The sequence below is a fragment of the Haemaphysalis longicornis genome, unplaced genomic scaffold (genome assembly GCF_048455015.1).
Source record: "Haemaphysalis longicornis isolate Haplotype H1 unplaced genomic scaffold, Haemaphysalis longicornis Haplotype H1 scaffold_1, whole genome shotgun sequence".
Taxonomy (NCBI): Eukaryota; Metazoa; Arthropoda; class Arachnida; order Ixodida; family Ixodidae; genus Haemaphysalis; species Haemaphysalis longicornis.
The window spans coordinates 12,163,363-12,174,787 of NW_027526203.1; positions in this window are offsets into that span (position 1 = coordinate 12,163,363).

An 11,425-nucleotide genomic window follows, 5' to 3' on the forward strand; every position below is an offset into this window, starting at 1 on the left:
CCGTACAACACTGCCCGTAAGGCCTTGCTGTAGCTATAGTGAACTAGAATACTTGGGTAGTGGAAAAAGCCGCCCGCATCTTCCCACGGGGGGAACTCGAGTAAATGCGTCGCATCTACTCGAGTCAAGCAAAGCGTCACGTCAAGCGTAAGCCATGCAAAGACGCCCTTGACTGAATCCCGAACGCGCGCTCCGCCGCTTATATACGTTGAGGGGACTGCGTAAGCCGGTCCCAGTCGACGACGTTGGCGTACTTGTAAAGCGGCGTGGACTGTAGGTGTTTGAGCCAACCGCGGATGTTGCTTGGCCGGAGAACGGCACACCGGTTATATGCGCAGCGCGCCCGAAGGAGAGGAAACCGCGGAAGAGAGAGTACTGCACATGCGCCGGCCCAAGCGCGTCTGCCGCGGCTATGACGCAACGTGCCGCGGCTATGACGCAACACAATCCAACACAATCCACTTTAATCCAATCCAATCCAATCCAACTCCAATCCAAGCCAAGCCAAGCCAATCCAATCCAATCCAATCCAAGCCAATCCAATCGAATCCAATCCAATGCCCCTCGCGAGAGAGTGTTCGAATCCAATCCAATGCCCCTCGCGAGAGATGTGTTCGCTTTCGCCTCGACTCGACGCGCATGCGCAGTGAGCGTGCGGACTACGGACGCCAACGCGGGTGACATCGTGAGTTACTGAAATGCTCTGCATTTAAAAAACGGGGTCGATTAGGCGCGTGTGCATTCCGTTTTAATTATTTTCTCAATCAATCTCGTCTTCGTTGCATTCGGTGTCGGTTTTACTTAAAACTAACCAACCAACGATCGCACTTACAATGGCGTTACTTTGGGGAGGGGTAGGCTGAGCCCTGCCGGCTTCCGGACCCCTTGGTAGAGAGAGAGGGGTGTCACTTGTGCTTCACCATTGCGTCAACTGGACTTCGAAAACTTGAAGACGACTGTTGCGGCTGTCGTCACCCTACAGCCTACTCAATTTTTTGCGCCTTATAATGGGAGAAAGCGATGTATGCCTGGGGTGTCCATGATATGCCCGACTGGAAGAGTTAATTCCCAATGGGGAGACTGAAGGCGAAGAAAGAGCGATTCCTGTGGCGATATTCTCGTAACTGTCCCTTTTGAAAGCGACCCTTTTGCGTCCCTTTCATTGTGACGTACTTCCGGTTAAGCAGGGGGCGTTGGCAGTACGTTTGCCGCCTTTGCGTTACGTCACTTCCGATTGTTTGCTTTCAGCCAATCAGAGCTTGCCAAAAGGGACACTTTTGAAAGGGACGCAGAAGGGACAAAACACGGAAATACCGCCCCTGTAGTGGGGGCGCCGTCAGTATGACCGCGATGCGCGGAAGGGCGTAGCCAGAAAACGATAGTGGCCATTGTGTTCTCAGCGGCTTTTTGGGTGGCTTTTTGTTGCATATTTAGAGGTTTGGTGAGCTTATGGTGAATGTAAAGCTTTTTCCTGTATCACCGCAGTGACGCTTCGGAGACTGTGAACTCCGCCACGCCTGTAGGATTTCCAGGGGAAATCGAAAATAACATGACTGAAAACAAATCCGGTCGAGATTCAAGCGTAGAAGCAGGGGGGGGGGGGGGTGCTAGGACAAAGAATTAAAATGTGGTGAATAAAACCAAGGTTGGTTTTCCCCAACAGGACGGGTGGAATTAGTATGCACAACCCGTACGCGCAGCATTTAGGACATATAGAAACTGCGGCTGTTTTCAAAAAGACCCGTTCTTCCTCCACGACAATATCCTAGACCAGTGTTCGCAAATTCATTTTAGCAAGGCAGCCCAGCCTACGTAATGCTCTTCATAAGGTTTTATACATTATGGGGGGCTAGCTATGTTTGTTATGTTTTGGATATTGAGAGTGCACGTGCGTATGATTTATGTAATTTGATGGTGTTTAATTTAAAAAAAAATAGAAAGAGTTGTAGATCATCGTAAACACCGGTTAATTTTCTTAGCTAAAAAAGAGCGAATGTAAATTAACAACCTGTCGTAATTAAAAAAAAACGTGTGTTAAAGAATTCAATCGGCTGCATAACAGGTTTACCAAGCAAGAGGTATTAAACAAAATCATAGAAATGTAGAATTTCTAAAAATATCTGTCAGAGATCAAACAAGGCATCAATCAAAAAATAAATTCACTGCTCCAGATTGTTGTCTATAACCCACGTTAAGCGGAAATAAAAATATAACGGCTGTCGCAAACAGGCAAGCACCGCATAATTTGGTCGCCGAAAAGTTTGCCCACCGAAATGTCCGTGCACCGAAACACCCGTACACCGATATGTCCGTACACCGATATGTCCGCACCTAAACAACCTGCACCGAAATGTCCTAGACCCGTCTGGAGTTTGTCCGGTGCTCCCTGAAAAAATTCGCCCAGCTAGGGGCGTTTGTTTTGATTGTTTTTATTTCCAGACAAACTGCTGCCGGCGGTGTTAATATTAGTATGATATACGTTGTTCGATGTCAGTTTTAAATTTCTCCCTTAATTCCGCCCCAGGATTATCCGGCACTATATTTTAATTTAAAATCTAATTGTAACGTTAATGTAACGACACGTTCCAATTTTCGGAGTGGAACTGGAACGCGTTCCTTTCGCAGTAAAGGAACTTGTAACGGGAACTCGTTTCAAAATTGGGAAGGAACGAGGAACGAGCTTTCGTTCCTATTTTAGAGGAACGTGTACAACACTGCTTACGGGGCATGCCGCGTAAGCGCCCTCGCGAGAAGGGCTTTAAACCGGAGGAGCGACGCGGCAGGCTTGCCAAGGCCTGTCTCAATCCCCCGCTACCGCTCCAAGTAGAAGCGAGCGGAGAGCGCGGGGGCGGATCGACCGTTGGCGCTGCGCCCGATGCAGCAAGCATGGTGAGCGCCCCAAGCTCGGATGCGCTCGCAGCGCAGCCTCCTGCCCTAGCGGACAGCGCCGGAAACAGCATTGGTAAACCCACGGCCGGACTGGAGGAGCGGCAAGCGCGCACTTTCATACAGCCTGCGCACCCAACAAGGAAACGATACAGCAGATTCTTGACAGAGTGAGGGCGCTTCGAACCAACCCTCTACCCAACCAACCCTCTTTTAAATGCAGAGCATTTCTTAGCCTCGCCTGTTCCTGCGTCGGACGGTGTCAACAGTTTCGCGTCCGCAGCAGGTGCGCCTCTCCTTCCCTCCTCTCTCTCAACAGCAGCTGGCGCGTGCATGCGTCGTAGTCAGCCCGTTCGCTCCGTCGCGGTCTCGGCCTTACAGGTGCGTGATAGCAGCGCGATTGGTCGTGGAAGGGCGCGCGCTGCTTGCGCATGCGCGCTCCCCCCCCCCCCCCCCCGTACTGCTCTCCCTCTACTGCGCGCGCTGCAAATATAGCGGCTAGCGGTCGCTCGTGTTTCAGTCACTGCGTTGCTCCTTCCTTCCTTGGTTGACGCTCGTGCCCACATTTACTCGTGTCTGCTACTCCAGCATCACGGAAAAAATTCCCCCGCATTTCCCCGAGGGGGAGAATGTGAAAGTGCGAATGCACGGTTGTCGGCCCGCTTGCGGCGCTTGCGCTCGGCCCCCGCAGCCCACCGCCTCGCCGCCTTCTCTTCCATCTCTTCCATCGGGTTTGTAGTATCACGTGTACACCACGCAGTTATCAAGCCGCTATAACGCCGCTGAGTCGCCAACGCACGCCGCTGACGACGTAGTTTGAATGCGTTAAAGATATAAGGCGCGTTACTCACACTGATATCAGCGTGGCGTCCGTGGCTTAGTCGGTAGAGCGTCGCGCTGCGGCCGCAAAGTCCTCGGATCGAAACCTGGCGCCGGATGCTGTTTCTTATTTAAATATAGAGGAGCACTGCGGACGCCGCCGCCGCCGCCGCCGGCGGTGGATGGTTTAGGGTCGCTTATAAAGTGCATTCGCACTTAAAAGCGATGGAAGCAACACTGCCTTCAATCAGTACTGAGGCCCCAATGCTCTGCATTTACTCGTGTTCCCCTCGCGGGAAGGCGCCGGAATTTTTTTTCTTAGTCGACGCATCGCCTCTGGCCGAGCGAGCCTACAACGCTCGCCGCATGTGTTTTGGATCTGCCGCGGAATATCACCGGTACCAATGAATGCCTTCGCTGCTATATCTCACCAAAAAGAAGACTCGTTGTGCACTTGAGTTGCATGATTAAGAGTTTTAGCTGTATGTTTTTGACAGTGAGCAGCAGAAACACGTTTAGATAAGCGATAACCGTATCTCCCTCGGCGGGAAATCATTCGCGTCACTGGTCGTGCCCTGTGCGTGTGCAAACCAAGGCATTATCCGAAAGGAAAAATAAGAATGGATATTTCAGTCACGGAAAAGGCCGCGTTTATTGCCTGCCTCATCATTTTCATATAATACAGTCGCTGATAAGATATGAAGGCCTCACATATTTTTCTTTATGTGCCCCGAGTTCAAATGTTTCTTTCAATGTTTTGATTAGGCGTGTTAGGCTGTTTGACCCTATTAGACCGAAAATTCAGAAGGGAGGAAGGAGTCGCCTATTTTAATGACACACATGTAAATTTACACGGACAGGTATCACGTGTAGCACGGCAGGGCTAGGGCAGTGGCAAATGCGCGCGTGCCGCCGCTCTACCCCGCCCATGCTGTAGGTCAACCAGCGAGGGTTAGCGAGGGTTGGTCCGCAGCGCCACGAACTAGCGGCGGTGAAAGGTGGGAACTATAGCCGAAGCGCAGGCCGTATGAAAGTGCGCGCCCGCCGCTCCTCCAGCCCGGCCGTGGGTAAACCGTGGCCTCCGCGGTCGGCTGCCCGCGGCACGCCGTTGCTCCGGCCGTCCCATTCGGCCGGATAGAGCGTAATTTCGAAGAGGCCGTTTCGCCGTTTTCCGCCGCACCGCGGCGCGCGGAGCCGATGGTTGAAAGCAACAGCCGTCCGTGCTGCGCCGGTCCGCCAAATGGCTTTTGACAGCTTTTGCACTCCGTATGGCAAAAATAAACGGCCATAGCTGCTTTTAGGAATGGAAAGTAATATTGCAGCACCTGGTGATGCCTTCATGTAAGCTACGGTGGCGACAAGACGGGTTTATTTCACATGCGCTGTCCCGCACTACGCTCCACGAAACCGACTGTGCCTTTCCGATAATACCGCGGTAGCGAAACTTGCCGCATTTAAATGATGTTGAAATCATAAACAGGTATTGTTATTTCTTATGCTGGCGTACGGTCTTAATTCAGTTCTGTACAGCCAACTTGAGACAACGGGTGGCCGTTGTTTTTTATGGCATTCGAATCAATCTTTATCGGTCGTAATACCGGTTGAGACTGAAAAACGCTGGAAGTGAATTATGTTGAGGGATTCCTGAGCGACATCATAATCTCTGTGGCGCATCTGCGTTATGCTATCACGTTTTTGTTTTCAGCGGCAGCAAACAAAAAATAAGTTTAACTTAGATGTACTCCGTTTTTATTTCGTTCTTGACGGCATTTTGGTGCTTACTGGGAAGTGCAATAAGCACTGTGAGTGGTATGAATACCTAAAATACACGAACTTCAGTTACTGATTTCAGGTCCCATCTGAGAAGTAACTTAGCTTTTATATGTTTGGTTTGAATGTTAGCAATTTCTAAACAGTTACCTACCACAGCGCACAAGTGAGTCCAGGGGCCGCATGGCTTTTTTACATAATCACTGCGGAAGCATTAAATACTCTATTACGCAAAAATATGGAGTTGCGGGTCAGTGCGAGCGAGATATAGTTAAAAAAATTGCAGGCCGCGCGAAGAAAATAAAATGGAAGAAAACACGGTGTATTTGGATCAGGAAATGAAATTCGGAGCCGACGCATTGCCAGCTGTCAAACACGCTATACGCCTGCAAAATGGCCAGTGAATGCGCTGTGGCCTTATAGATCGGTACTCAGGTCCACAGTTCTCAGCGGGAGCTGTGAAACGTGGGTGACCAGGGGGGGGGGGGGGGGGGGGGAGTTTAAGAAGATGCAAACGAACAAAAAATGACGCAAGCCTGAAAAGACGCCAATGCCGCTAGAACGATTCCTAATCGACGCCTCCTCAACCGTTACGACACGTAGATTATACGCGCCAGACGTATCCCTCTGATGACTAAGACATTGTCGAAATAGAAGGTGACACAACCGCGACGGACCTACACTGAGGATCGCACAGCTTAAAATAAATACCTTCGCATTCCTGCAAGTAAGCAAAGTGTCTCTGTGAACGTTTTTAAGGGGAATTGTTACAGGCTAGGTCCCGATCAGTAGCTGCGAACGTCGACAGGGTGCGTAGAAAAAGTCGCGTTGACAGCATGTATCTTGCGGCAAAGGCAACTTTCTGGCGTTTGCTCTGTATGTCGATCTCACCTCGGTCCTAAAAAAATCACACAGAAATTGGTCGCCAGGGCGGTTGCATCATTACGCTGTGTTTCATTTAATTGTCATAATTAGTTTACAGTGACGTTATAAATGTTACAAAAGTCCCGTCTGCTCTACATGGCCCTGTGGAGAGTGTATGGATACAAAAAAACGGCTGTAACTTTTGTTTTATCAAAACTATCGCGAAACAAATATGACAATTATTAGCGGAAACGACTCGAACATTACGCCAGGTTTTATCTGCTTTTCACCATTAAGTAGTTCACAGCTGAAGTTGGAATTCCCGTCTGCTGTCAATACATTTACGTGAGGTAAACGAACAGCTTCATATGGTTGTCCAGTTTCATTAAACAGATTAACTAAGGATTATACCGTATACGTTCAATCACAAATTACAAACAACATTTGTTTCATGCACTTCTTCGATTGCACCCTGCTGGTCCTGCCGCTGGTCAGCTTTCACACAGAAGAACGGCAGTAAACTGCTTTTTTTTAATATACGCAGTGATTTTTTTTCACAAATGTAGGATCTCAAAGTGCCTGACACAAGCAGAAAATATTTCAGTGCGGTAAAAATTTCATATGTATGCTTATAATTTCAAATCGCGTTGCAGTGCCCTGGATGTTAGTTTCTTGCGCGATGGGGCCTGGTAGGTTACCGTTGCAACAACATGGCACGCCAACTGCAAACTAGTTCTCATCACCCCAAATAACTATTTATAATAACTCTATAAATAACCTCCGAGAAAGTACTGCGTACCACTCCGTATGCTAGCTCCACGCTTGAAACATGGTCAACATTTCGTTGATCGCTTTCACACCTTTGCTTCAGGTAAATAAGTTTCTGTAAGCTGCTGAGACAAGCCGATTTCATAAAATCATTAAGTCTCTTATTTCATCAAAACAAAACGCCCGCGGAGGAGGCAAGAGGAATTACAACAGCGAAGACACCCAGCCGCGCTATCTCCGCCAAGCCATTCAGAGGATCCGCTGCGAGCGGCCGAACCATCGGCTAACACCGCCACCTCGCGGCACGTTGCGGAGTGAGCCGCATTACATCACGGCCGGACTGGAGGAGCGGCGAGCGCGCACTTTGCGCGCCCGCCGCTCCTCCAGCCCGGCCGTGATTACATTTTTTTGCTGGGGGACGCGCCGAATGGGACGGCCGGAGCAACGGCGCGCCGCCGGCAGCCGATCGCGGAAAACCACGGCCGGACTCGACGCTCCTTTCGCGCGGAGGAGAATCGAGTCCGGCCGAGGAGAGTCGAGAAGCGCCCTGGGAGGAGGTGGTGCCGCTTTCAAAACGCAAGAAAGCGGCACGAAGGCTTCGGAACGAGGGGCCGAAGCTTCCCCAGCGCCCCACAGCCCTCGGGACTGTCCTTTTTCGGCCGAAGGCGTCCGGGGCTACGTTCGCGAAGCTGGCGCGCGACGTTATCGCTGGGCAGCTCACTGTGCAGCCTGGTGTGCTGGATGTTCGGGTGAATGGCTGGCAGAACGTCGTTGCAGCGGACGCGGCCGCCCAGGAAGCCATGAGGACTCTCTTGGCCAGTGCTACCATCTGTGGCATCGAGGTGAGCCCCCGTGAGCCGTCGTCGAGCAGCACGAGCGTCATCATGGTCGACGACACGGCGATCACGCCCGAGGCAGTCGTATCCGACCTTGAGGCACCCGTGCCGGTGCAGTCGGCCGTTGGCAGGGGGCCTGCAGTGTATCTGCGTTTCTCGGCACCCATCCCCCTGCGGAGGTAGCGCTTCACAGGCTCGGGCGGCCGGTGAGGTCGTGTCGACCGCGACCGCTGCAATCTGACAGGTGCGGCGGGCTTGACCACGCAACAGCGAGCTGCAACCGCTACAGAAGGTGCTGGCGATGCGGGGGCTCCCACCCCATGGCAATGTGCAAGGCAGCGAAGCCTTTCTGCACTAACTGCGGGGGCCCCCACACCGTGCTCGACCGCTCCTGTCCGCGCTGGCAGGAAGAGGGCAGTGTGTGCTGCCCTAGCCCTAGCGCAGGCGCCAACCTCTCGCGTGGACGTTCGAGCGGCCGTGCGGGCGGCCGCGCAACTCAAGCCACCCACTGTCGCGCCGGCGACATCGATGCACCAGCACCCGAGGAGCAGCAGCGGCAGCCAGAACGCCGGACGGCAGCAGCTGGGTAATGTAAGCCAAGTCGCCCCAGCCGAGCAGCAGCAGAGCAGCGAGGCACCCCCTGCATGGCCGAGACGAGGGCGGTGGAGTTTACGGCAGCAGCGGCAACACCTAGACCTTGTCCTTCGAAGCGTGGGAGAGCTTCTGCCTGCCGACCCCTGTGCGTCCAGGCTGTGCAGGGACGTCCACTCCCCGAGCCCCATCATGGCTAGGAGCTGCCGAAAACAGCCTCCGGTGCCCACTGTGCTGAAGTGGAATGTAAACGCGCTCTGCCCGCGTCGTGCGGAGCTGGGCGCGTAACTGCTGCAGCACGCGCCCGATGCGGTGGCTCTGCAGGAGAGCTATGTGCGTGCGGGTGATGGCTCGGGGTTCAAGCTGCCGGGATACATGGGCTACCATACTCCCACGGCGTGTGACAGCAGGCAGTGCTCGGCTGTGGTGTGCGGCGACCCCTCCAACCCCCCAGGATCCTCGCGGGCTTCACTGTTTGTACGCGCGACGTGCAGCATGCGGTTCTGAATACCCGTGCGGTGACAACGACTGTGCAGGAGTGTGTGGCAGTGACGCTACGGCTCGTGCCGGCTGGTGACGTGACTGTGTGCAGTGTGTACGTGCGCCCTACCAAACCTGTGACTCGAGCCTCCTGGATCGGCTGGTGTCCCTCTGCGCAGCCCGGCATATCCTCTGTGGCGACTTCAACGCACATCGCACTATGTGGGAAGATGGCCGGACTGACACACATGGAGAACACCTGTGGGACACCATGCTGCGCCTCAACCTGACTATGCTGAACACCGGTGAGTGCACCTTTAGGCGAGGCAATACCACTGCCATGGTCATTGACCTCAGCCTGGTGTCAGCCGGGGTCGAGGCCACCTGGAGGGGGGAGCCCAGCACCTGGAGCTCAGACCACTACCCGCTGCACATCGCACCAACCGGCAAGTCGGACAGGCGACCCACATGGCACCACGCCACCCACTGGGACCACTTCCAGCGCTGCCTTGCTGAGGAGGACCTGGGGGAGGGAGAGGAGCTGTTCGCGGGCCTGGTTCGCTGTGCCAAGCGAGCCACGCAGAGCAGCTCCATTGCCAAGGATGCCACCACGCGAGACCTAAAGCTGCTGCAGCTGCGAGCGGAGCGGAACCGGGCTGAGAGGAAGGCGCAGCGCACCGGAGCCAGGACTGACTGGACGGCATACTGCCGTGTGGACGCGGCCTGTCGACGGCACTCCAACCGCCTTAGAGGCAGCGTTGGGCCGAGCTATGCGTTAGCTCGGAGGCCGACCCACACTGCCGCCGCCTCTGGGGCATTTTCCAGTCGGTCCTCAAGCCCCTTGGTAGCCGCAACCCCCTGGCAGCCCTGGCCATCAGCAGGAACGCCAGCTACGAGGAGCTGGCCGAGCTCTTCGTGGAGCACTTCCTGCCGCCACACCAGGTAGCGGCTGGGCAGGTGGTTGCAGCGCCGGAGGAGTCAGAGGGACGACATGCCCTCAATGACACCTCCATCACGGAGGCCGAACTCCGTAGGACGCTGCGCTCCTGCAGGCGGAAGTCAGCACCGGGGGCCGACGGCCTCACCTACCAGATGCTGCTCAACCTGGACGAGGTGGGGTTCGCGAGGCTTCTGGAAGCCTACAACCGCATCTCGGCGACAGGGCGGCTGCCTCCCGATTGGCTGCTGGCCATCCTGCGGCCCCTCCCCAAGCCAGCCTGTGGTTTTGGGGCAGTTACGGCCTACCGCCCCGTTGCCCTCACCTCCTGTGGCTGCAAGCTGCTGGAGCGGGTGGCCCTGTGCAGGATGGAGGCCATCACGTCGCAGGAGGAGTTCATCCCGGGGCAGCTCACAGGCTTCTGGAGGCATAGGGCTGCGACGGACTCCAGTGCCGACGTGGTGGCAGCACTGGAGCATGCCCGGGCCACCAGGCAGGTGGCAGCCCCGGTGCTGCTAGACGTCAAGGGTGCCTTCGACAACCTGCAGCGCCCTGCCATCTCCCTGGCCATGGAGGAGGCAGGTATCGCGGTCAAGCTGCGGGGTTTCGTCGAGACGTTCTTAACGGGCCGCACGGCGCGGGTGCAGGTGGGCAGCGCCCTGTCGGCGCCCCGGCCAGTGGACGTGGGCACCCGCAGGGCTCAGTCGTCAGCCCTTCCTCTTCAACCTGGTCAAGGCGGCACTACCCGACTGCCTGCCGAGAGGACGGGTACACATGGTGTACATGTCTGTGTATGCCGACGACGTGGCCCTGTGGGTGCTGGGCCCCAAGGGGAGCTGCCGAAGCATCGTGCTGCAGCTGAGCTGGTCAATGTCGGCCTACAGCTGTCAGCAAGCAAGACAGAGGCGATGCTGGTCCACCCGGATACCCAGTCCCGTCGCAGGGCCAGGTGCCGGTACATCGATGGCGAGGAGCTCGGCTGGAAGTCCAGTGTGCGCTACCTGGGGCCACACTGGACCACTGCGTAAACTTCCGGCAGGCCACCAGGGAGCTCCGAGCCAGGGCACAGATGGCCACCCGGGCCGTGCGAAAGATGGCTGCCGTGGATCGCGGCTGTTCCCAGCGAAAGGCCCTGCGGCTCTACAATGCTGCGGCTGTGGGTCTGCTCATGTACGGGCTACCATTGGTCACCCTGCGCAAGCCCAGCTGGCAGCAGCTGGAGGGCGACCACCGCAGGGGCATCCGCACCTGCCTTGGCCTTGCGTCGAGACTCCCAGTGTGCGAAGACGCTGGCTGAGGCGGGGGCATGGACGCTCCAAATGACGGCGGACCAGCGCGCCCTGGGCCACATTGACCGGCTGCGGCGGGCTGAGGGAGGCAGCCCCCTGCTGCAGCAGCTGCGCACACACCGCCACTCCCGCATGGGGCGCATGTTAGCCCTGTACGAGGAGGTGGTGGCCCCCATGGAAGCAGG